Genomic DNA, 25,074 nt, shown 5'->3' with positions numbered 1-25,074 from the left:
AGGACTGGAATAACTTGGGACATTGGAGTTTGAAGCATGGCTGATTTGGCCAACCAAAACCAAGAACTCCTAAAACATCACAAAACATCAGCTCATTGAACACATGTAAGTAACAAGACAAAACTTAAGGAATTCAATGGAGGTAAAGCTTGGCAATATCCAATATATGATCCCGACCTTGTACCATTGGTCTGGACAATGGCTTGTTCTAGGCCATAGACACATTTTCAAACAAATGGGAATTTGAGGTATTTGAGAAAAATTGAACTGGTCAATTATTAGTTCCTTGCCTCTAAATGGAAGGACTGGTACCAGTATGGGATTGGGCTTTCAGGAAGACACATCATCATTATGAAATATGTTAGTCTGTGTTACAGAATGATCCTGCCTTGCTGTTTTTATTATCTAGTAAACAGCATGTATGTGGAAAATAATTTTTGGGATAACATAGTATATCTTCAATCTTGAAGACTCATCTTGTTTTTTCACATGGTAAGGATGCCTAAAAGTCTTACAGTCTTCTAAAATAGTGCTTCTCAAACTTATATGGTCATGTTTTCCCCTTTTTAAGTAATCATTATTAACATTTAAGTAATAATTATTAACAGAACTAGTATTCTGTGGAAGATGGCAATCTTCACATGAGAATAACCATTCTGGTACAAAATGTCTCCTTTCCCACATCTCATTGATTTCTTTTTGTTTTCTAAGTTTTTATCCTGCAATCTTTTAAATATACATAAGAAATATATAATGGATTCCATATACCTATTTCTTTGATATAATATCTATTTAGATTTTGCCACATGGCCTCAACTATTTTTGAGGTGATTTTTAAAGCAACATCATAATGTTACATCCATAAATACTTTGGTATGCTATTACAAAATAATAAGAAATGTCCGTACATATCTACCATGCCATTATCCCTTCTAACAAAATTAATAGTACTTCTTTAATGCTGTCAAAAACACAGTTGATATTAATTTTTTTCTAAATTGTTCCCCATTTGTCTTCTTTATGAAGTGTTCAATTCAATGGCTTTTATTAAATCCATAGAGTTGTGCATGCATGCACTACTACAACCAATTTAAGAATATTTTCATTAATCCCCCCAAAAGCCCTACTTTCCTTAGCCATCACACCCAAGTCCCCACATCCTCCTTACCCTTAGGCAGTTATTAATCTAATTTTTGTTTCAGAGATTTTTGCCTATTCTGGACATCTCATATGTATAGAATCATACAACATGTGGTTCTTTGTGTCTGGATTCTTTCATGTAGCATGATCCTTTCAAGGTTCATCCATGTTGTAGCATATGTTGGGACTTCATTCTTTTTTATATGGCCAAATAGTATTCCATTGTGTGGATAGACTACATATTATTCATTCATGAAGTAGGTGAGGGACATCTGGATTGTTTCTACTTCTTTGTGATTTATTTTTTTTATTAAAAAACCCTTTTAATTATGAACAATTTCAAATATGTAAAAAGAGAGAGAATGTGATAAACTCCCAAGTAGCATCTCATAGTTTCCATATTATCAATTTCTGACCTATACAATTTCATCTATACTTCGTCATTCTCTTGCTTTCTAGATTATTTGCTCTCCTAGACAGCACATCATTTTGTTCATACATGTTTTAGTATGTGTTTGTAAATGTTAAGAACACCTCTTAAAAATCACCATCATCATTCCTAAAATAGTAATTCCTTAAGACTATGAGATATAGGGATCCCTGGGTGGCGCAGTGGTTTGGCGCCTGCCTTTGGCCCAGGGCGCGATCCTGGAGACCCAGGATCGAATCCCACGTCGGGCTCCCGGTGCATGGAGCCTGCTTCTCCCTCTGCCTGTGTCTTTGCCTCTCTCTCTCTCTGTGTGACTATCATAAATAAATAAGAATTAAAAAAAAAAGACTATGAGATATATGGTTCAGTGATAATGTTCATTAAGAGGCTTGTCTTCATATGTTAGAATTGATTAACTTAGTGGATATTTAAATTGTCAAAGCCAATTGATATATTTAGGATCATTTACTGTGCTAGAGGAAAATACTGCTCCTTTCTTTGGAATTTCAAGACATGAACACTTTTCATGGTTAGACCACTCATGTAGAATCTGCCTCTGCCTGTCACTCCTGGATTCCCCAAAAGTCCTTCCCCAGGTTTACAGGTACCCAAATCAAGATGTCAGAGATGAGAAATGCTGAGGTCTGGCAGAGACAAAGTGGGCCAAGTCTCCATGAACTGGAGCAGTGGGATATTGATCTGCTGTAGAAACAATCATCTCCCAGCCAAGACTCCTATTTATATAGCCAGGTCATGGAACATAGTCTGGGCCTGAGCCACATCCATGAAAGTAGAAGCAGTACCACTAGATTAGATGGGGGAAATTAATGAAATCAAATGTTCCAGGTAAGATATGATCTACTTTTTCAGGCATAAAATGGGGAGTGATTGATTCTATCAATGTACACTTATGTTGATGTTTCTTACTTTCTTACTTTTATGGGGGAAAATTGCACTATTTATCACTGAAATCATAACTTAGTCTTTAAAATAGTTTTTAAAGGCCTCTACAACTCTTTCAACACTAAAATTTATGTTAATCTAACCTATTACAAATAAAGGAACTACTCTTACTTTTTGTACTTGGTGATTATAGTAATTGAGAATGTATATTTTGTCCTGCAATAGAGTGATGAGCTTAATTAGTGGCAAATTTATTGAATGTTGTGTGTGTGTGTGTGTGTGTGTTAAAGTGATTACTGAAGACAGGGAAAGTATGACACTGACTGGATATAGACTAAAAGTAGTTTATTAATTCAGAGGATTTTGACCTAGAGAAGTCATTTTAAGGCACATATCTTTCGGTAAATTTTAGGGACACCTCAAAATCTTTGAAGTAAACATTTGTATGTTTGTCTGAACTTAGGTACTTTGTTTTATTTTTTGGAAAGCCCATAGCTTTCAACAGTTTCTCTAAGGAATCTGTGAGACTTCTCCTGTATAAGGTTACAAACCAGTGATTTAAGGGTTTGACAAGAGAAGCCAGTGAAGTTCTTTGAAAATATTTTTTTTCCATATGTTTTTATCTGGTCAGAAACTTTAAAAGGCCAGGCATGGATGACATTTGTTGAATGAATGAATGAATGAATGAATGAATGAATGGAACAAATGGATATTTACCTTAATTTACTCAAGTCTCTCAGATTTGAGCCAAATCAAACAGTGATTATTTATTACTTGTTCTACTGAAGAACCCAATAATACCGTCAGTGTTCAATAGGAGGGATAAGCATAGGGAGAAGACTATATGTCCCATATGGAACTTGATACTTCCAGAGGTCCCATGTTCTTGTAGATCATTACTAATGTGCAAGTGCTTAAGATTTAAGTGATAGATTTTAGAGTTACTCTTAAGGATGCAGTTGTGTGACTTTGTATCTATAACTGAGGAAAATGCTAGAGATAACTTAAATTCACATAAAAAGTAGGTGTATTCAGCATGCTGGATACAGCTTGGACCCACCTATCCACCTTCTATTAACCTTTTCAGAGAGATGAACTACTACAAATGCAGAGTATTTTGTAATATAATGAGATGTTATTTGGAGAAACTCAGAATGGGGTAAAATTCTGGAGTGGGCAGTTCCTCTGAGATTGTTGTTGTTTGTGTAATTCTGTGCTTTATTAATTCTTTTCTTAACTCATTGAGAGGAAAGGAATTTCCGTCCCCCCAAACCAGAGTATGATGCCATTAAAGACAGCAGAATAAAAAAAAAAGACAGCAGAATATAGATAATATCAAGAGTTTAACACTGGTCATCTCAGGGAATTGACTGGACTTTTTCACATTGACACTGAGAATGTATCTCAACCTTAATCCTTTGACCTTTTATAAAAAAAAACTATTGTGTCCAGGAGGTCTGGCATATGGATGAGGCAGTTCACTCAGTCACAGAGTTCTGATGATCCACAATCCTACCCTGAGAGTAGATATAACTACAAATCTGGTCAGGAAGAGAAGCCTAATTCAAACCACACTGTAGTTTTCCTACACTAAACTGTCAGCATTTGGTCATAATACTTATTGGAGGAGTGACCGGGGTTCTTAAAGGCCCTTATGGTGGCAAGATAAATCTACATCTTATTTGAAAAAAGCAGCCTATAAACAAAGGAATAATCTTTCCTGAGTGCCCGCCTCAATTTGCATTTTGGAACCAAGAAAAGGAAAATTCATTTAAAATAGATTATCTGATGACAAGGAGTCAGACTTATGAAAAGAATATTTAAGCTTTATCCCAATGAAAGAAAGAATAAAATACATTTCTTACTAGGGCATAATCTTTGTGAAATTAAACACGTATAATGATCATACTCCAAGCATGTCAAGGGGCCCTGTAATAACAATGAGGTCATAAGTAGAAAAGACAGAAAACATGATCTCATCAAAGAGTATATATACATAATCATACATATATATGCATTCATATACTTTGGAAACTTTTTCGTCCTGCTAAATTAATGAATCATATTGCTATCATGTAGATAAGTAAATGAATATTATGAAAATATTAGTTCTAAATTATTCCTGAACAGGGCAGCCCCGGTGGTGCAGCGGTTTAGTGCCACCTGCAGCCTAGGGCATAATCCTGGAGACCCTGGATCGAGTCCCATGTCAGGCTCTCTGCATGGAGCCTGCTTCTCCCTTTGCCTGTATCTCTGCCTCTCTCTCTCTGTCTCTATGAAAAAATAAATAAATAAATCTTTAAAATAAATAAATAAATAAATAAATAAATAAATAAATAAATAAATCCTGAACATAATCAAGGTAAAATATTTAGTTCAACTATATTGTTAATTTTACAGATGTCCAGTAGATATTATGATGAAAATGATGATAAAGTATTGCCTTAATACATTTTATGGAAATTTAGATTTGACACTTTCTTTTGCAACTAAATTCAGCTCCCTAAAATTCTGTTTTCTGCTTACATTTAGATATGTTTTCATAAATGTGCTGCCAGAGAGAAGTATAATAGACACAGAAATCAAGTCAAGTATAGTGTGTTGGAAAAAACAGTTGACTAGGAGTTAGGCATCCTAGATATTTATTTTTCTACAGCTGAGCTAGCAGTATGACCTTGGTCAGGCAGCTTAATCCCTTTGAACCTGGACTGTCTGAGCTATATAATGAATTGGTTGGACTAGATTTTTAAAGTGCCCTTTGGTTCTAATAAAAATAAAATTATAAATTGCTCTGTGAGTTAAATCAACATTGCCAGTCTGGTTAATTCTGAGTCTCCAACCCCTTTAAAATGGAGAATAGTTTATGTGAATTATACAAAAAATTGATTCATCTCTTCTCCTTTCCACTTTGCCTTTGAACACACAGTCTCAGATTTTTCGTCTGTATGGTGGCATTGTGGGCCTATTTATTTTTCCAAAGACCTTTTACTCTGATTGTTTGATAAGAAACAATATAGTTTTTTCAAAGGTATTGAGTTATTCCCTTGGTTTGTATTAGGGTAGATAAGTCCTTCGAGTTTTTAAATGAGTTTACATTTTCATTCCATCTCTTTGATTCAAGTTTGAAGGGATTCTATTTTGGCTATTTTATCTCTCTGCCCCTAGGAAAGCCAGACTTTAAGTTATCCCCAAGGTATCACTGGCAGCATTCCACACCATCTGTAATGTATAAATATATTCAGTTATTCAGTATATTCCAACTTAGCTCGCTCTAGTAATTTTATATTATTGGAGTCTTTGAGGAGAAAAGCATTCATTCTCTACTGATTTATTCCTGACTGTTAGTCCTGAACTTTTGATTCAGCTGACAAGTAATCTAATACAGAAACAAAACCCTAAAATTTTTCACAATGAGTTAAGTAACAGAGAGTTCTGGAACCCATTCATTGTCTTTATTGCAGTTGACTGGCTGAATACATTTGAACACCCTTGGCAGATTCCAGATTTGAATTTAGGAGACTTAAAGCAGGTTAAATCATTCTCAATAAAGGGGGCTTGTCTTTGGGTCTCTTCACTTGATAGAACCTTTTGTTCGCTTTCCTGACATGGTATCCCATTAGTTGCCTTGACTATTTCTTCTTTATTTAAAATTTCCTCTTTTCTTTTCTTACCACTATTATGAAAGAAAACACACCTCCCTCCAACCAATGTATGATTCTAAAAACTTGCTTTTTAAATTTAAATATTCAATGTGATTTTTTTTTTTTTTTTTTTTTTTTTTTTTACTTTCCTACACGTACAGCTCCACCTATATAAGCTTGTCAATATAAAAATGCTTGGTTACAGTATATGACCTCTTGTAGAGTGCACTCTTAGGGAAAAAGTACAGTGGAGAACAAGGTGGTGAAAATATCAATGATGGTAAGACTGGCAAGAATTTTAATACCAGCTCTCTCACTACTGGTTATTATTTGTCCTTCAAGGATGTCATCTGTTTCTACATCAGTTTTGTCATCTGTAAAATGGGACATTTGCTATAAGATTAAATTATATTACTGTAAAATTTACCAGGCAAGGTCGCCTTTCCATAATTAGATGTTATATTTAAAGCTCCTTATGTATTTAACACTGTGCTTGCCTTTGGAAAAGACACAGAAAAGTCATAAGGTATAACTGTCCTTGGGAATTTATGATTTAGTTGAAGTGTAAAGTTTGCTGAGAGAGATTGCAAGAGGCTTCATAAACCATGCATTCATTCTTTCATTCATTTACTAACTCATTTATTCAACAGATGCTTCTTATATGCCAAATATAAGGGTCTAGAGGTAAATTAATGAGCAGAAGTACTTAGCTTGAGTCTATGAAAGTATACAGTTATAATGGATTTTTCCCCGCTAGACATAGCACAGTTGACACATTTGAATGGTTCTGATGACACTCTTGCCTCAGATTGCCTGGGTTAGAATCTCAACTCTATCAGGAACTATCTGGGTAATTCTGGGAAGGTTATATGTGAATGCTCTGAGGCTCAATATCCTCAACTGCAAAATGAGATCATAATCATATGTACCTTGGTGTGAAAATTAAATGAGTTAGTATACATAAAGTGCATTGAATAATTCATAGTATATAGTAAGACACAAAGGACCAATAAAATATTAACTTTATTATTGCTGTTACTATCTACTATTTTCTGGATATCAGATTAGTCATTTTCTCTTAGATAACAACCTCCTCTCCATTCTGAGGCTGTGTTTTGACCTTCATGTGCACTTCAAGTGATTTACACTTAAGCGAATTAGCATAGTTCATTTACCTAAGTCGTGGTGATTGGTTGCATTAAGACAAAAGCAAGTCAATGAAGTCCAATCCAAGTCCTTCCTAGGGCTTTTGAGATGCATGTTCTCTTTTCTGGTAAAACTGAACCTGAGTTGATATAGCTCTAGAGTTCCTGGCAATCTTCATGTCACCCAGATAGTAAAACCTAATGAAAAAGAACAGAACAAGAAGTTGTAGAGAAACCAGACACTAATGAAAACATATGAGCCTCTGGATCAAACGAGGCCAGACATTACTCCTGAACTTTTCAGTTTTATGTGGTAACAATTACAGTATCCCCACCTTATTTTCTTTTTTTGTGCTTAGCTAAGTTAGCCAGGATTAGTTTCTGTTGCTTGCAAGTACAGAAACCTAACAGATAAACAACTCAGTTACTTAGAGTTTGATGCAAGTTTCCAATTATGAAATATCATTCCTCCCTATCTCCATCTAATAATGCCATGCCACTTTATTAGCATTAGCAGAAGTTTCCCTTTTGGAGGGAAGACTGTGATGGTCTTTTCTAGGACTTGAGCATTGTTTGGAATCTACCTGAGGTGACCAGAGTATCATCAGAACACATAACAAAGTAATAAAACTGTAGATTGATTCAGTGGTGAGTAAGTGAGTATTTCTGTGTTAGGGAAACAGGAGAATTGGACAGTACAAATTTGTTACTGTGTATATGGCAACATAAGAGATCTGGTATATTTATTCTAAAAACAAACAAACAAACCACAACCAGATTAAAGAAGGACAATCAATGAGCTATAAAAATAAATAAATGGTTACAAACTTCAGTGAGTCTATATGGGGGAAATGAGGGGTGCAAATATTAGAGCAAATAACCAGAAAATTATTCTTATTTTTTGTGGTCAACGTGTGAAACAGTCAGCACCTTACAAAAAGTAGCATGTGACATACTTAGTCTGTCACTCACTTCATTATTATCATTTTTGCAAACCATCCTGAATCAAAACAAAGAAAAGCATCACTAATAGAATTGTGGTATTGAGCACCTAAGCATTCTAAGTACTTACCACATAAAATACATCTGATTTCTCTCACTCCCCATATGAGAATTAAACCCCAAAAGTTTTCTTAATTTCTCCAAAGAATCTTGAGATTGGGGAATTAGGTTTCTCTGATTCAAATTTATACATATATTTTTGAACTCTGAAGTTGTCACTGATTTTTCACCCCAATACTACACTGTACTTTGGTCTCTTAAAGGTCCAAAGGACCAATGTCAAAATATGCAGTGTTTAAGAGAAACCTGGGCACCTTCCACTTTTAAGGTATCTGCTAAAATTTTATTATTTTATTTGATACAACCACTCTATGAACTAGCTCTATATTATTAATGTAAGGTGAATAAATTGGCCTTACTCAAATAATTTGGAGTTAGGAATTACTAGTGCAGGTTGAGGCTAGGGGAATTCCCTGGTATAATACATCCACACCTGACTGACAAAGCAAGAAGACCCGTAATGTCATGACTTCTAGTAGAAACCTGGTGTGTCTTTATGAGGAATAGCTGTTAGTGGAACAGGGAAAGTGGAGATTATAGAAAATATTTAAAAAGAATTGAATCTTTGGAGTTTTTTTTTTTTTTATAAAGTCTGATTTGTGGATTTATAAGTAGAAGGGACTAAGCTGGGAAAATAATTCAAAACCTAGGGACAAATATCAAGAAATAGAAAAAAAAAATCCTTCTTCCTTCTCGTTCATCTCGTTTTTTCTTGGCAAAGCCATAGCTTGTAAATTCCTTTTTTTATGACTATACAATCAAGGTGTGTCACTTTCTTATAAAATAATGAGTTCCTCTACCTCTTTGGTTGGGTTTATTCCTAGGTATCCTATGGTTTTTGGTGCAATTGTAAGTGACATTCATTTCTTGATTTCTCTTTCTGCTGCTTCATAAAATAATGAGTTCTTATTTGAGTGACTGTTTTATTATTTATAAGGTAAGAGCTGAAAGTCATCTACCAAATTTCTCCTACCTGATATTAAATAGTAATATTCATGTTAAAGTGGAATGCTCTGTTTGTTCAAATTTATTCCCAAGAGGGTAATCACAGCTGAAAGCTTATCTGTAATAATTATAGTAATATGGTAACAATGGGAAATATTTATGGAGCTTTCACTGGATGGTAGGTACTTAGATTTATGTGCTCATTATCTCATTAAATTTCCCAGTGGTTCTGTTGCTATCTCCATTTGATACATGCAGAAAAGGAAGTGGATGCAAAACAGTGAAATGACACGCCCAAGGTCACAGCAAGCAAATATGCTGTCCAACTGCTTCTTGTGTGATGAAGACCCTTGATTATTGTTTTCCTTGGATGCCTCATGTTTACTTGGATAGATGGAAGCAACCAGAATAATTTGGATGCTTCCATGATCAATTCTATTGTGATTTGCTATTTGTATCATCAACTCCAGCAATGGCCAATACCAAAACTTTCTTTTCTATTTATAATTAACAATTCTATTTTGAAGAAATGAGATGAATCAAGAACAAGGGGGAAAAGCTATCACCACAAAGATATAATTATAGAAATTTTAAGGAAAAATTTCCTAATGGATGAATAATAAAAGATGAAGATACCTGAGGCACAGAAATGTCAACTGAGTTGCTCAAGGTCAAACAAAGAGTTACATAAGCATATCACTTTCCTTTGTCAAAGAAGTTAAGTTTTTTAAGTAACTAATTTATTTTAATGTTGGAAGATCTCTATAAATCTTCCTGCATTACTTAGATAAATAATTTGCCACTAAAATTGTTTTTCAGTAATTTTGTTTGGCTATTTTAGTGTGTGTTTTTCATAATCTCTAACGCTGAATTTCTCATCAGTTCAGCCCTCCAGATTTTATTAGGTTTTGCGTGCTCAGGAAATAACACCATCAAAGCAGAGTTATCTTCACATACGCAGGACAATTATATTGATATATCATGTTCTGTATTTTAATTTCAGAATTATTGCCTCATTGTTTTCTCCTGGAGCCCAGTTTTTATTTCTTTCATCTTATCGTTAAAGGTACAGCGACAAGTAATTCACCCTATAAAAAAGAGGAGAAAAGAAAAGGTTTGCTAAAAAAAAAAAATGTAGCTAGAAAAATCTCCCACAGAGTGAATTCCCACAGTGTTATGGAGGATGTAAATTTAGCCCAGTGTGATTCAAACAATCAAGTTAGGAATTTTAATTTAATGGTTTGTTCCTTTGAATTGTTAGACACTCACCTCATTGTGCAAGTTGTATTTGAATTGGAGAAAATTAAACTAAAATGTGTTGAATTTGCCCCAATCAGGTTATTTTAGGAGGTCTGATTCACAGACTCAGTGATGGACTAGTATGAAAGAGTCAACAAGCAAAATAGGAGGCCTCAATTAATAATAATTAATAATAATCATCCTATTTTCTCTCAGTGTGTTAGAACTTAAATATTTGCTTTGGGGGATGGCTATATAATTTTAGCCATTTAAATGAGTTTGGAGAACTCATCTTATTTTCTTCATTTCAACACAACCCAGAATGTTGGTCAGAAATCTCAGTGACTTCCAGATTGGAGGGTTTGTGAATCCCTTCCTGCCCAGGAGCTGGCTTGGTTGTGGCAAATAAAATGCTGGAGTAGAAAAAAAGAAAAGTTGGATGAAACAACAGATGGAGAATAAGAACTATGTATTTTTTATGATATTTCAGGGAACAGTCCAATAGGCCAAATGGACCTAGACAAACATGGCTCCTATCTGCAATTGTGATTGAAAGATTAAGTAAAATACAGCACTTCTCTTGGAAAATAAGAAGGCATTATAAAAAAGCCCATCAAGACAAAAGTGACTTGGTTACAAGCCTTTTTACATGTTTACCCATAAAGAAAGCAATGTTAATAAAGTGAGCCTTTTGACAGTAAAATGGAATTCTTACCACTTAGAGGTTTTAAAAGTTTGAGCAGATAGGGACCTTAGAGCCAGATGTGTTGTTCAACCTCTTCCCAAGGACATGGAGACAAAAGCTCAGAGAGAGTGTGTCATGCCAAGGGTCACACTGGTACTGGTGGAGTTAGAAAAGGCATGTTCTTTCTTGTCATGCCATCTTATCTCCTGACTTTCCCTTGGGAGCACTTCTGTCTCGAATAGTTGTCATTTCCCCTTGTCCCTTTCCTTGAATTTAATGTTGATCTTAGTGGAGAGCATGCACCTCTGCCCTTATGAAGGACCATGGCCCTGTCACACAAATGGTGACATAATTATTCCCACCACAGAACTGATACTACCGTGGCTCAAGATCTTTTCATTGCCATGGTGGTTCTGAAAGCCTCAAGCCCTTCTGAAGCAGACAGATCTAGTTCCCGCATGGTGGGACTGAGCCCCAAAGTATGACTCCTCAAAGCTGGGGGTTGGGGGGGGGTTCCACTGACAAAGGCTAGCAAAGACATATGGTTCTACCTGCCTCATTTCAGCATCTATAAAAAACATTTCTTAAGTCTCGATGAAACATGTTAATGTAAAACAATCAGATCATGAGAAACAAAAGGACATTTTGTGAAAGTGAACATTTGAATAGAGATGGAACATTCGGTCTACTGTACTGATTTTACCAAGAGCCCCAGAGGCTAGAGAACTTACCCTACTAAGGAGCCAAATGGCTTCAGGCCCCTTGACTTCTCCAAGTCTCAGTTTCTTCATCTGTGAACAAAGGATTTGGATTAGGTTATTACTAAATTCCCTCTGTGTTCTAGCAAGCTCCCTTAAAACATAGACATCTCTATTATCATCTTTGAAGTGCAGGAGGAATTAACAAAGGGATAAAGACATATTTTTTTTTATCGTGATTGTACAATTGCTGTCAGCTAAGATTAACCTCATTTGTGTGGTTTCCTATTGGGCCTCACAAAAATCTGGATGCTTTTCAGCTTAACATGTGTTAACATATTTGCTCAGTGTTTAGAACAGTAGTTTTAGAAAATTCTTTTTTTCCAGAATCTTCAACAAACAGTCCTTAAGCACTGACCAAGTGTAGGGCACTCAGCATCAAGAGTCAGAGAATCATAGAGTTTGTTGGCAGTCCTTGGGGAGCTTGTGATGCTATTGAAGAGAATCAAATTATGATTGAGGGCACATTTAATTAAGTGACAAATGAGTGATCTGGAGAATAATTGAAGATTGTGGCCTGTTGTTATTTAATTTTCCTATATTGAGGATTTCTGATCTTTAAATCTTTTTGGGGATGCTTGGGTGGCTCAGCAGTTAAGCACCTGCCTTTGGCCCAAGGCGTGATCCTGGAGTCCCGGAACTGAGTCCCACATTGGGCTCTCTGCATGGAGCCTGCCTCTCTGCCTGTGTCTCTGCCTTCTCTCTCTCTCTCATGAATAAATAAATAAAAATTAAAAAAATCTTTTTATCACAGTTTAAATAAATCTATTAATAGTTGACTCATCTAGGAGTGAATAACTGTCTTCTTATATTTTGAGATAATTCTCAGATTAAAAAAAACTTTCCTGGCATTTGAGTCTAATGACTGAATGCTGTGGGAAAGAAGTAATTTCGATGATTATGTCTAAATAAATATGTTATATATAGCTTTTTTGTTATGCTAACACTGTCCCCAAACCACATACTAAGATAAACAGAGTGTGTGGAAATGATTGGCCAAGAATCTTATGCAACTGGATGACATTCCAGATACTACAACAACTGCTAGTCACCTATGTCATCTATTCGCCCCCTTTTTATTAACTAACTGAGCTCTAATTTCACATGGTGTGATATTAACTTGTTAAAAAATATCACATTTACCAAATTCTCTTGTAGCAAGGGTAGTCATGTGACAGTTTTATCCAGTGAGATATAAAGGTAAGTCGCAGGATTGAGCTCCCATAAAGCTAATTAAGGTTAAGGGAGAGGCTGATCCAAGTGGCAAATGCCTTTTGCCTTCCATCTTTCTCTCTGTGATATGGATGCAAGGTGGGATTTACTACAGCCATGTTGAGTTCACAAGGTAGTTCTGTAAATAATATATCCTAAATAAGGCATTGAAAGAGCTGGATAGAGCCGGAGTTCCAAATGCCAATATGAAATGTTATACCAGCCATGGACTCCTTACTTCTCTTACCAGGCTTCCCAGTCAGTGATGAAAATATAACCCCTAATTTGTTTAAGCCAGTTTTGGGAGATTGCTTCTTTATTTGGGGCTGAACATGTCTTAATGAATACGAGTAAATACTATGTGCAAAGTGTTAAAACTTGCTAGGTATACAGAAAGCCTTCTAGAAATTTCTGAAACTCATGAGAGAGATATTATTATACATATACATATATGTTATATGTGCATGTATTGTATGCATTTGTATATGCATATATATTATATATTTATATTATTTTAGAGGAGAAAGAGCATGAGTGTGGGGAGGTGAAGAGGGAGAGAGAGAATCCCAAGCTAAGCACAGAGCCTGACAAGGAGCTCCATCTCAGGACTCTGAGATCATGACCTGAGCCAAAATTACCAGTAGGAGGCTTAACCGACTGAGCTACTCAGGCACCCCATGATGGATGTGATTCTAAAGAACTCCATGAATACGGAAGAAAGCATTAATCTGGTTGATGAATCAGAGAATTCTTCTTGGCAGAGAATTTATTAGGGCTTTTGTTTTTCTTTGTAAGGGTAGGTACCACACTATAGGCAAATGGGGACCAGAAAGATGATGCCTGGGGCCGAGGAGCAACCTGAGTGGTGCCGCAGAGGTACTCTGGTTTGATCTCACCAGCTAATCAAAGAGCTCTAAAGCAAAATAGAATGCTTCTCAACTGTTTTAGTTTGTTGTAGTGCAGATCACAAAGTTGGCCTGAACTGGAAATTGCAATCGAAGTGGTAGTTTTCCTGGGATTTCCGTATCAGCTTGTTTCTACCTCCTAACTGGGCACAGGACCAACCATGCTTTGTTATTGTTTAGCTCTTATACTGCAATCTGCAGGTGGAGAGAGCCACAGTAGAGCAATATGGGGGAAAGAGAACCAAATACCCATTTCTGTTCTTGGATATTTGACCACCTTACCTTTTAATCCCATAAGAGATGATAAGTGAACTTTCTAGTGAAACCTGAGAAAAAGTTATAATAAACTGTGTCCCCCTTGGGGGGAGGAGGCTTTCTCAGCCCTTCACCTCTTGTGTACCCCAGATGGTGATCATCAGGAATTTCTAAGATGTTGGAGGATGATAGCTTAGATTAAGTAAATTGACATGGTTTATGGATTTGCATATTTATGGATGTTATTCAACTATCTATAGTCACTTAGATAACAGCCATGTTCATTTAGGTGTTATACACATAAACATATATTCAGATGTTACCTTCTAGAACCTGCGTAAATGAGTGGTTATATTCTCTATGTGAGCTTCTGTTGCCAGAATCTTTATTTTTTCCTGAAATCCTTTTTGGAGGAGTTTCTGCTTTTCATGGCCCATTTTCTGGTTTCTTTCTTATATTTATCTGACTTTACAAGATACATGCTTGTATATGCAAAGTATTGCATGGGTCTGGAACAAATACTAAATGCACACAGGTATTGGATCCCCTCACTCCCTTTCCATGTGTGGACTCCTGTTGTGCATCCCTGAGGACTCAGAGCACTTTTCCAGTGAAGTTAGGTACATCAAGATCTTCAGCCTAAGTGCTTCAAGGAGTGACAATGAAAATATTTGATTTGTTAATAAGTCATTAGCCAATCATGGAATAGGTGAGAAGCCTTGTACACCATTTCTTGGATATAAAACTGGGCTAATGGAGATTCAGAAAGATTAAATTAGGAGTCCATGAACATTAAAAGGGGGAGCTGGGATTCAAACCCTATTTCTGACCTGAAATATAGAATTTAAAGCAGTGAACTACAAAATCCTCAGCTCTCATTCACAATAAGGCAGTGATTTTAACCTTATGTTAAATGAAATCTTACATATGTAACTGATATATCCCACTTTACCATTTAGGGGTTCAAAACAAGGTCATCTCTCTTTTAATATGCAAATTAAGTGACTCCAAGCCCCATCTTGCTGTTATAGAAATGTCATTCTTTCCTCCTTGGACCCTCCTTCCCATAACAAGCGCGAAAACACTAGAAGTATATATTCAGTCCATGACATAACATGGGAAGAAAATCCAAAATAGTCTACTCCGTTTCCCAGAAGCCAGGATCTCCCTGCTATTGCTGTCGCTGCTGTGTGGTGTCGCTGCTGGAGGCGGGAGCAGTGTGTGGGTCCGCTGCACGAAGCATGACAGTGATCTACTACACACTGGCATCTTTGGCTGATGGTGGACTCGATGTGGGTAGCAATAGGAAACTGTCTCGAGCAGTTCAGGCAGTGATCTGGCTACCCACGCTTCTGTTCTTACAGCTCTACTAAGAAATTGTTCTTTCACAATATAATCCATGGCCATTTTCCTGGTAGAGGTGTATTTCTTTCTCACATTCTATCCTGACTTTTTCAAAGTCAAATCATTGACCAAGGCGTTCATTAAACCTGGATGCCTCCATCATCACATCCATATTCCAACCAAGAAGAAGGAGGAAGAGGGGAAAAAAAGAGAATGATCTTCCCTTTAAAGATATTTTCTTTACATCTCACTGTCTAGAACTTAATGCCAGATTGTCACACTTATCTGCAAGGGAGCATGGGAAATGTCACGCGTATTCAGAGTGGCCACATGTCCTGCTAAAATTCAAAGATGCTCTTTCTCAGGAAAAAAAGTAGCAACCAGCAGTCCCTAGTCTAAAGAAACACTAACTTATTACAAAGTCCCTCCATTTCATAAAACAGAGAGGAGCCAATTGCTCTGGTTGAAGCAGAGGTGGTTGCGCAGAGCCCTGCTCACTCAGCTTTGACACCTCTGCTGTGGTTCTTGAGGCAGTGCTTAGAAATATAGGGCTGCAGTTTGAAATTGCAATTCGAAAACTATTGCACAAAGATGACAGCTCACAACTCCAAGGGTTACTTGCTTCCCGCTTTTGACAAACATATCTACTTATTTTTCCTGATAAATTTAAAATCTACAGAAAAATAAAAAGAATAATATGGCAATAATACTACACGCCCCATCACATTCAGTCCAGTACTGCTTTAAAGAAAGAAAACATTTCAGATTCAGCTAGAATTCTTTTAAAATTCTACACAGGTGCATTCCCTCCTTTCTCCATGTCTATGTTCAATGCTATCCTCCCCCAGATGTATCATATATTGTTAGATATCCTGGTTCACTGAAAAAATTAAGGTTTATACTTAATTTTGATTTCTTTTATTTTTACCTAATGTTCTTTTTCTGTTTGAGGACCACATCAGGATACCACATTACATTTAGTAGTGATGCCTCCGCTTGGCTATGGCATTTGCATACCTTCCTTGTTTTCAAAGACCTTGATAGTTAGCAGGAGCATTGGTGAGGTATTTTGCAGGACACCTTTATTTTGGGATTTGTCTGATATTTTTCTCAAGACTAGACTATTAGACTAAGGTTATGGATTTGGGGAAGGAAGACCACAGAGAGAAAGTGTCATTTTCCTTATATCATCTCAAAGGTACATACTATCTACATGATTTATTACTATTGATATTGACTTCATTCACCTGGCTGAGGTAGTGTTTTTCAATTAGAAAGTTATTATTTTCTTCCTTTTCTTTCCATATGGTATTCTTTAGAAGAAAGTCACTAATACAGAGCTCACACTTAAGTAGTAGGCAGTTTTGTTCCTCCTTGAGGGTAGAGAATCTCTACATCAATTATTTGGAATTCTTCGTGAGAGAGTTGTCTCTTTGCTCCCATGTATTTATTTATTCAGTCTTTTATTTATGTCACTTTGGATTCATGGATATTTCTTTTATATTTTGGGTTATATTCCAATACTATTTTTTTTATTTTTTTTTTGCTCAAATTATCCAGCTTTGAACATAAGGAGCTCTTTCAATGTCCCTTTGTCATACTTTCATGCTATATCTTTTTGACATACTCCCAATATCTTGTTGTCTGTCTGTTTGTTTATTTCCTCACTTATTTAAGTAGTGCTTTATTTTCTGGTACCGCAAATGCTCCAGGTTCATCATGCTTCTGTCATAGAATCAGCTCTTTCTCCAAAGAGCTCTAGTTCGTTTTTTTTTTTTTTAAGATTTTATTTATTTATTCATGAGAGACACACACACACACAGAGGCAGAGACATAGGCAGAGGGAGAAGTAGGCTCCACGCAGGGAGCCTGATGTGGGACTCAATCCGGGGACTCCAGGATCACACCTTGAGCCAAAGGCAGACGCTCAACCCCTGAGCCGTCCAGGCATCCCAGCTCTAGTTCCTTTTATTGGCTAACAATATTAAGAATCAAGGGATGGTTGAAGTTATATATACACACAAACATGAAAAACACATATGTATATGTATATACACATGTATATTATATATATACAGGCATGCATTATATATGTACATATATATGTGTGTGTATATATATGCAGAAGACTTTTATTCTAACAGGATTTATTTATTTATTTTTTATTTTTTTTATTTTATGATAGGCACAGAGAGAGAGAGAGAGAGAGAGAGAGAGAGAGAGAGAGGCAGAGACACAGGCAGAGGGAGAAGCAGGCTCCATGCACCGGGAGCCCGATGTGGGACTCGATCCCCGGTCTCTAGGATTGCACCCCGGGCCAAAGGCAGGCGCCAAACCGCTGCACCACCCAGGGATCCCTCTAACAGGATTTAATAGTAAGCTAACAGGTGGCAGCATTTGTAGAGTGTGGTTCTTGAGGTTACCTGCCCTTCCCCACACATTGTGAAAGCAAGTCACTTGTTCATGTTACAACTTAATCTTAACCTTTTTTTGAGTTCCAAACATTTTTTGAGATGCTGCTGAAAATTTGACAGACCTTTTGCCCTGGTGGAAAAAAGAAAGGATAAATAAACACATAAGAATTTAGTCCAGGATTCCTGAGGTTCGCGGACTCCCTTCAATTCTGACCATTGGTGTCAGTGACTTCTGGTCGGAGACCATGGTGATAAAGGAAGGGCTAGGAAATCCGCACACCTTGTTGCTGGCTTTCTCACACCCCGCTTTTGCTATGACCTCTTCTCTGGCCAAGGAAATGGTATCATTTAACAAATAAATGAGAAAAGTCTGATGTAGTAATACAATTTCTTTATCCGTTAATTTCAGACATGTTATTTTAAGTGAATCTTTTTTGTGTAAAATCATGATGGAATTGTTCAGGGTTCACTTTTGATTTCTACAATTTGAAGAAAAAAATCTGAGTTGATTTGCATGGGTACTTTAATTCATGTCTTCCTCAATTGTGTTTGAGTCACTTCCCTTTTATATTAATGGCTTCCTATTTAAAACCCATACTGGGGGATGGAGGGTATATTTAGTAAAATGTTGTGTCTATGCAAGCTGACGTAGGTGTTAAGACTGAAAGAGTTAATGGGGTCCAATCCCAGTACATTTTTCTGAAGCTATGTTTAACACTGATTATTTCAAGGTGGTTTTTATAATCACTTCCAAATGTTTTAATGAGGCTGTTTTTCATTTTTCTTAAGACTTCTTTAAACATTTTTTTTTCCTTTCCATATTGATTTTCCAGCCACTTTCCTTAATGCCACCGTTGGCAGGCCCAGTTATGCACATTTATGGTTTGTTCCGGAAGCTTCCCTCTGCCTCCCAGCCCCATCTCTCTTCCTGCCTCCTGGGTACTCTTCATCTGAGGAGAAAGATCTTCTGGTCTGATTCCTCATGGTTTCCCTTGCAGCCCGACTCCCAGGCAGTGCAGTTGTTCTTTCAATCTGTCAGTCAGTCATAGCTACCTCCTGTTGTCGTCTTATTTCTTTAAGATCTCTCTGGAATAGAATCTACAAGATTTGCAATTTTACCAAATTTATCAGTTGTGAGTGTTGGAAATCTGTTTAATTTGCGTTTACATTCCTTTGGTTTCAGACTTAGCCTTAGAAGTGCTTCCCCTGGCCCTTCTGGGATTCTCCAGCCTGGTAAGGGGCCCCTTCCCTACTGTATCAGGTAGTGATAGGCAATTAGACTGCCCAAGGAAGGCAGGGCCGTGACACTCATCACATGTCACAGCTTTTGGACAGCTCTGTGTAAACACACGTTACCAACCAGCCCAGGCTGATGTCAGAGATTAGAGTCAGAATGCGTCTGCCATTCCCTCAGACAGAGGTTTTGTTAGGTCATGATAAACAGCCGCAAGATTTATGACTTCCCAAGGAGGAAAACCAATTCCCTAGACTGTTGCTGGGAGTGCTGTCGGTATGCCAGACCCTCTCCGCGAACATCATGACACAGAAACAAGATCACCCATCAAATGTGTTCTTATATCTTGGTGCAAAGTGTATTGGGTATTTTCTAAAAGGTAATGATAATAAATGGGCTTGTTTTCCTATTTTCTTTGCCTTACCGGTTGATTTGAGTCCAGAAGCCTATTTTCAATTTAGTCCAAAGTTTTTATAAATACAGTTTTCCCCCAAACTATATTACTCACACAAGCTTATTGAATGATTCTGCATTTTTATTTTGAAGTTGAAGTGGTCAGGATACATTAGTTTTGAATGGAGAGAGAGGTGTGTCTCAGGTTGATATCAAGATGTCTGCTGAGGTCAGCAGAGTTGAAAGCATTAACATAGTGTTCCTTATGTATATGCTTGGGAATTCAAGCTCTCTCGTTAGCTATTCCCTCAGGATGAGGAGCTATTTCTGTATGAATGATATTAAAGTAACTCCACATTCAATGGAGAGAAGGCAAATTAGGTAACTTGTTTAAGAAAAGCTTTTTAAAATCTGAATTATGGTACAATTTTAACATTAATTTTTGAAACTAAACCACCATTTTCCAGTGTAGTGGTGATACTGAAATAATAATAATAAATTATAGGCAAATGACAAGAATCTACATTTTCCTAGGACCAGTCAAATGGAAAACGAAGATTATCAAATCATTGGATAAACATTATCCCCAAACCTCAGATGTTTTGCTGTACATATGTAACCACCTGAGTATTTGGGAATGTCCATTTGGGGCTGATATTTTCTCCTCTCAACCAGGGTCATTTGGCTATCAAGCAAATTACGCAGCAACAGCAGCAGCAGCAGCAGAGGATGAAGGACAAAGGCCCATGTGAAAAAAAAAAAAAACTTTGGAATATCATGATATCAGGGTCTCCTAACATGAATTGGGGTCCCAGGCAGAATGTTTCATGATTCCTTCATTAATGCCCATGGAAGCTATTGATTGGACTCTACTCCTAGTCTGCTTAAGCAATTACAAACCTAAGAAAAAATGTTACTTGAATCTGGGGTCTTTTATTAATAAGATTAATTGGCATAAAATTTAATAATTGAGAAAGGATACCAAAAAGGAAGATAAAATAGGGGTTCTAATGAGAAACAGATACCCATCCCCAAGGAAATAAATGTGAGCATGGATGTAATGTTAATATAAAGAGAAGGGAAAAATATGTAGCTGCTGCATATAGTGGCAAGCTCTCTCCTAGGGCTACATACTGGCTTCCAGTTCTGTTCCCCCTATTATCTCTAACTCGGAAAAATTCTGCTTTTGGAGTTGAAATTCTCCATGCTTTGTTTTACCCTAAGGGAATGCATTCAGTTTTTCTGGAAGTTTTTATTTTGTGAAAGCTAAATCTCTTTTTCTTTTATCTTGGCAATGATGTATTTTAACAAACACATAGCTAGCAGTCCCAGCAACAATTAGTCCAGTCTCCGCATTGCCCCACAAGGGAATGGGAAACACCAGCTCACTCCCACTGGCATCTGTATCCTTGTTCATGTTTTATCTTCTCTGGCATGCCTTTCCTTCTTTTTGTTTCTTTGACTGTGACCAATCACAGGGTCAGCCTGAGTTCCATTTGTTCCATGAAGTTTTTCTGAAGGATTCTGGTCCCCTTGATCTCTTTTCCTTTCAGTGCTGATTGACACTGAAGGATTGATTTAGTCCTTGGCTATAAATTATCTTCTATCTATTTCTCTCTTTCTCATTAGCTAGATTGTAGGCCGCTTGAGAGACTAGAGATCGCATCTCCCATGAAGGTCTCTTCATAGAGCAAGTATGATCCTGGACATGTGATATTATACCATATGCTACATATCCACTTGTGAGAATGGCTTAAGCAGAATAGAACTGCTTACTTGGTTTTAATCGCTCCCATGGCATTAATGAGGGAATTTGTTACCTGGGAACCCAGTTCATATTAAGAGACCTTGATATCATATTTCCCAAAGGTTTTTTTTTTTTTTCCACATGGGTCTTTGTCCTTTGACTTCTTTTGTTTGAGAGGAAGAAACCCCTTGAAAAATTTATTTGAAAATATTTTCTAATTATATCATTAATGGATTATAAGAGATGACTAAGGTTTCTCTTATAATAAATTTATAAGAAAGTTACCACAAGTTAATGATTGTCCACTCACTGTGAAAAAATTTCAAAAATTCATAAGATTTATTATTTCAGACAAAATTTTTCTAACATCATTTTTTTCAATAAAGTATCTGACAAATGCTGTTTTTCATAATCTCTTGGGACACCCTTGTTGAGTCAGATTAGCATTTTACAGATTGTTTTTCCATGTGTTAAAATCCGATATACCTGAATTTTTTTAAATTATTATACCCGAATTTTAAGAATATGACTTACAATTATTCATAATGCCATTTTCCCAATTGGAACAGATCCCATATTGTACTAAACCAGTGTTTTTCTAAAAATGATTCTCATATTTCTGGGATAAGTTGGATGAGATATTTTAGGGAAGTGCATCAATAAACATTTTAGATTTTAATTATGCATATTTTAATATGTAATAGAAAATATATAGCAGGTATATAAAAGCTTGATTCACTGACATTAGTGCTTAGGATAAGCTATATAAATATGGTGAGCCAGGGTAAAGAAAATTATCGAGTATTTAGGTAGTTACTAAGTCTTTTTTTTGATGCATGAATAATGGCAAAAATTGTAAATTTATTAGAAGAGATCCAGTTAGAGGAAACATAGTTCCAAACCAAGACTAGATCTTCTATGAAGAGGGCAGAGAAGAGTTTATTAGCACTCATTCAGTGAGAGAAAAATATGTTCCTAACATGGTGCCTCCATTGCCTTGCATGTATTTCTAATGAAGGTCTTCTGCATGAATGCTTACTATAGGTTGAACATAGATAGCCCAGGTTCACTGTGACCAGGCCATCCACCTGGCATTGTGATAGTGAATACATTTCCAACTTCTAAATTTTTGATGTTACCATACTCTGATGAAGTATAACACAAACAATCTGCTAATGAGAAGCATTTATATTATATCAAAATGGACAAGATTTTCTATAAGTTATAAACTAAAGAAGATTCTGTGGCAGCTCTACAAATATCACTTCCACTTGCATTCAGTACTTTTTCTAGAGTAGGATAGAAAAGATGGAGAGATACAGGAGAGGCTGGAATTACCTCTATCTCTGGCTATAATCTTGAGTTTAAGGCCACTGTATGTCCTATATGGTCATTATTCTAAAGCATATAATAAACTCTACTTCTTCTTCAGCTAAGTCTTGAAATATGACATATTTCTGCACTTCAAGCTAAAATATAGTTTTAAAAATTGACTGCAGCTAAACCCCATCTCTTTTTCCCTTTTTTCCAATGGTCATAAAATTTGTGAAATTAAAGGAATGTCCCTTGTTCCTTCTAAGTATCACTTTGAATGGCTAAGAATACAAGATGTTGATAAAGAGTAAGTCACGCCTGGCAAGTGACGTAGCCAGCATTACACAAAGAGATCATCATTTCCAAATTGTAGAATATAGTGATCATTTTGCTGGAGATTAAAAAGTCATTATAGTTTAGCTGTTTGTTATACCTGGGAAGTATGCTTTCAGAATAGCTCTATGAAGAATTAAGAGCTGCCATTCTTTTGCTCTAACGAAGCCATTAGTGGAAATAGAAATCAGCCCTTAGAGGGGATTCTAAACTCTCAGCTCCTCCAGGAAGCTGCCATGTCTTATTCACGGAGGGTTCCATGGTCCTTAATGCAGAGCCTGGTCTATAGAAATGCATTGTTATTGTTACTCATCATTTTTATATTTGTCCATTCATGCATTTATGAACTTATTGTGAGTGTTACCAAAGACTAATTATATATTGATAGGTGGTCATGCTACTAGTTGAAAAAAGAGGGGAAAAGGAAGGAGGAGAGATTTGAAAGGGAGAGGGAATGAATCATGACAATCTAATTAATTATTTATTTATTAGATTGAAACACACTTTTTGCTACTAAAAATAATCTAAAAATTAAACAAAAGTTAAAAACATTATATGATTGTTTAAAGTTGGTTTCTTTTCACTTACTTTAGCAGATCATAATTATATCCTATAACTCCAACACTAAAAGAAAACATTTACTCAACATTTTCATAGCTTTTTAAGCAAAGCAAAACATTGATTTAGGCTGAAACAAGAATTCTTATCATTCCCATCCACTATAAACTCTCCATTAAGCACAATTGGATAATAATGTAGTGTGACCACTGCTGATCTCTATCCCTCTTTGCCTCCACATCAAGATAGTAGTTCTCATGATTATAAATGTGTTAATTTGAAATCAAGAATGCTACAGCATCACTAAAACTAACAGTTTTAAAGTTTACAGATCATTAATGTGACTTAAATTGACTGAATGACTCAAATATTGTAATTACAATTATTCTGTACTAAACCACTTGGTGAAGATTTGAAAATATTGTAAACTAAAGTGCTGGTTTATAACTGAAATCCAATGTGGGTAATCTTTTGATTTTCCCTCTCTCTTTCCCTCCCTCTCTTTTATAGCTTTTTCTATCTTTCAACTGAACTAGACTCTGTGTTATTTTCACCCATAGATTGCTCTGGCTTTACCATTTGAAGAAATGAAAACAATATTTCTGTTTACTGTTCTTTCTTAATATAAGGGCCTAGTGTATAATGACAAACATTTCTTCTAATGACAAACATTCTGCATTAAAGTTTATTAAATTATCTATAGGCTTTAAATCTTCATTTATACGTGCATAGTTGAAACAACACAAAGGAACACCAAAGGAATTTGATTATCAAGATACATTTGAATTTATGAAAACTCCTAGAAACTGGCCAATGATTGTGTTAAAAGTTATTTTATTTACTACTGTATTATCTGAGTGAATTTAATGCATCAGTAATTTAGATACCTGGATTGCTTTAAGACTTTGGATTTGGGGAGTTCTCATTACATATAAAAGCATCCTGCAGTGTCTTTGCTTAGGGAGCCCAACCTGTGTCTAAAAACCCTTGCAAGGTTTTCTTCATTTACTGCAGGGGGCCGAAACAAGTAAGCAGATAGGGATGTTTTAAAATAAAAAGGAAGAAAAACCTATTCTGTCATATGACAATTCTATGATACTTCTAAGGATCAACACTGGCTGTAAAAGAGGACAATAGAGGGTGTGTGTGTGTGCGCGTGCGCACGCGTGTATGATTTACATTTGCAAGGACATTTAAAAACTGTGCAGTAACACTGCTTTCTGAAAAATAAATCAAGAAATCAATCTCATCTACAAAAGCATCAAAAACAATAAAATATTTAGAAATACATTTAACCAAAGAGGTGGTAAGAGACAACTTTGAAAACTACTCTGAAAGCAGAAGACACTGATGAAAGAAACTGAAGAAGACACAAATAGATGGAAAAATATCCTGTGTTCAGAGATTAGAAGGATTA

The 25,074-nt window shown here is 36.1% G+C and overlaps 2 long non-coding RNA genes across 2 annotated transcripts in view; one reads left to right on the top strand and one right to left on the bottom strand.

The window, feature by feature from the left end:
* The window catches only part of LOC140631887 (uncharacterized), a 114,031-nt gene that overhangs the window by 14,134 nt on the left and 74,823 nt on the right, over window positions 1–25,074 (bottom strand). The window contains exon 2 of the long non-coding RNA XR_012029408.1: window positions 11,922–11,981. This is a non-coding gene — a long non-coding RNA (uncharacterized lncRNA). The remainder of the gene's footprint in view (window positions 1–11,921; window positions 11,982–25,074) is intronic.
* The window catches only part of LOC140631886 (uncharacterized), a 158,603-nt gene that overhangs the window by 106,203 nt on the left and 27,326 nt on the right, over window positions 1–25,074 (top strand). The window lies entirely within an intron of this gene.

The sequence above is a fragment of the Canis lupus genome, chromosome 4 (genome assembly GCF_048164855.1).
Source record: "Canis lupus baileyi chromosome 4, mCanLup2.hap1, whole genome shotgun sequence".
Classification (NCBI taxonomy): domain Eukaryota; kingdom Metazoa; phylum Chordata; class Mammalia; order Carnivora; family Canidae; genus Canis; species Canis lupus.
Note: the sequence above shows the minus strand (reverse complement) of the source record. Positions and strands in the feature narration are given on the sequence as shown.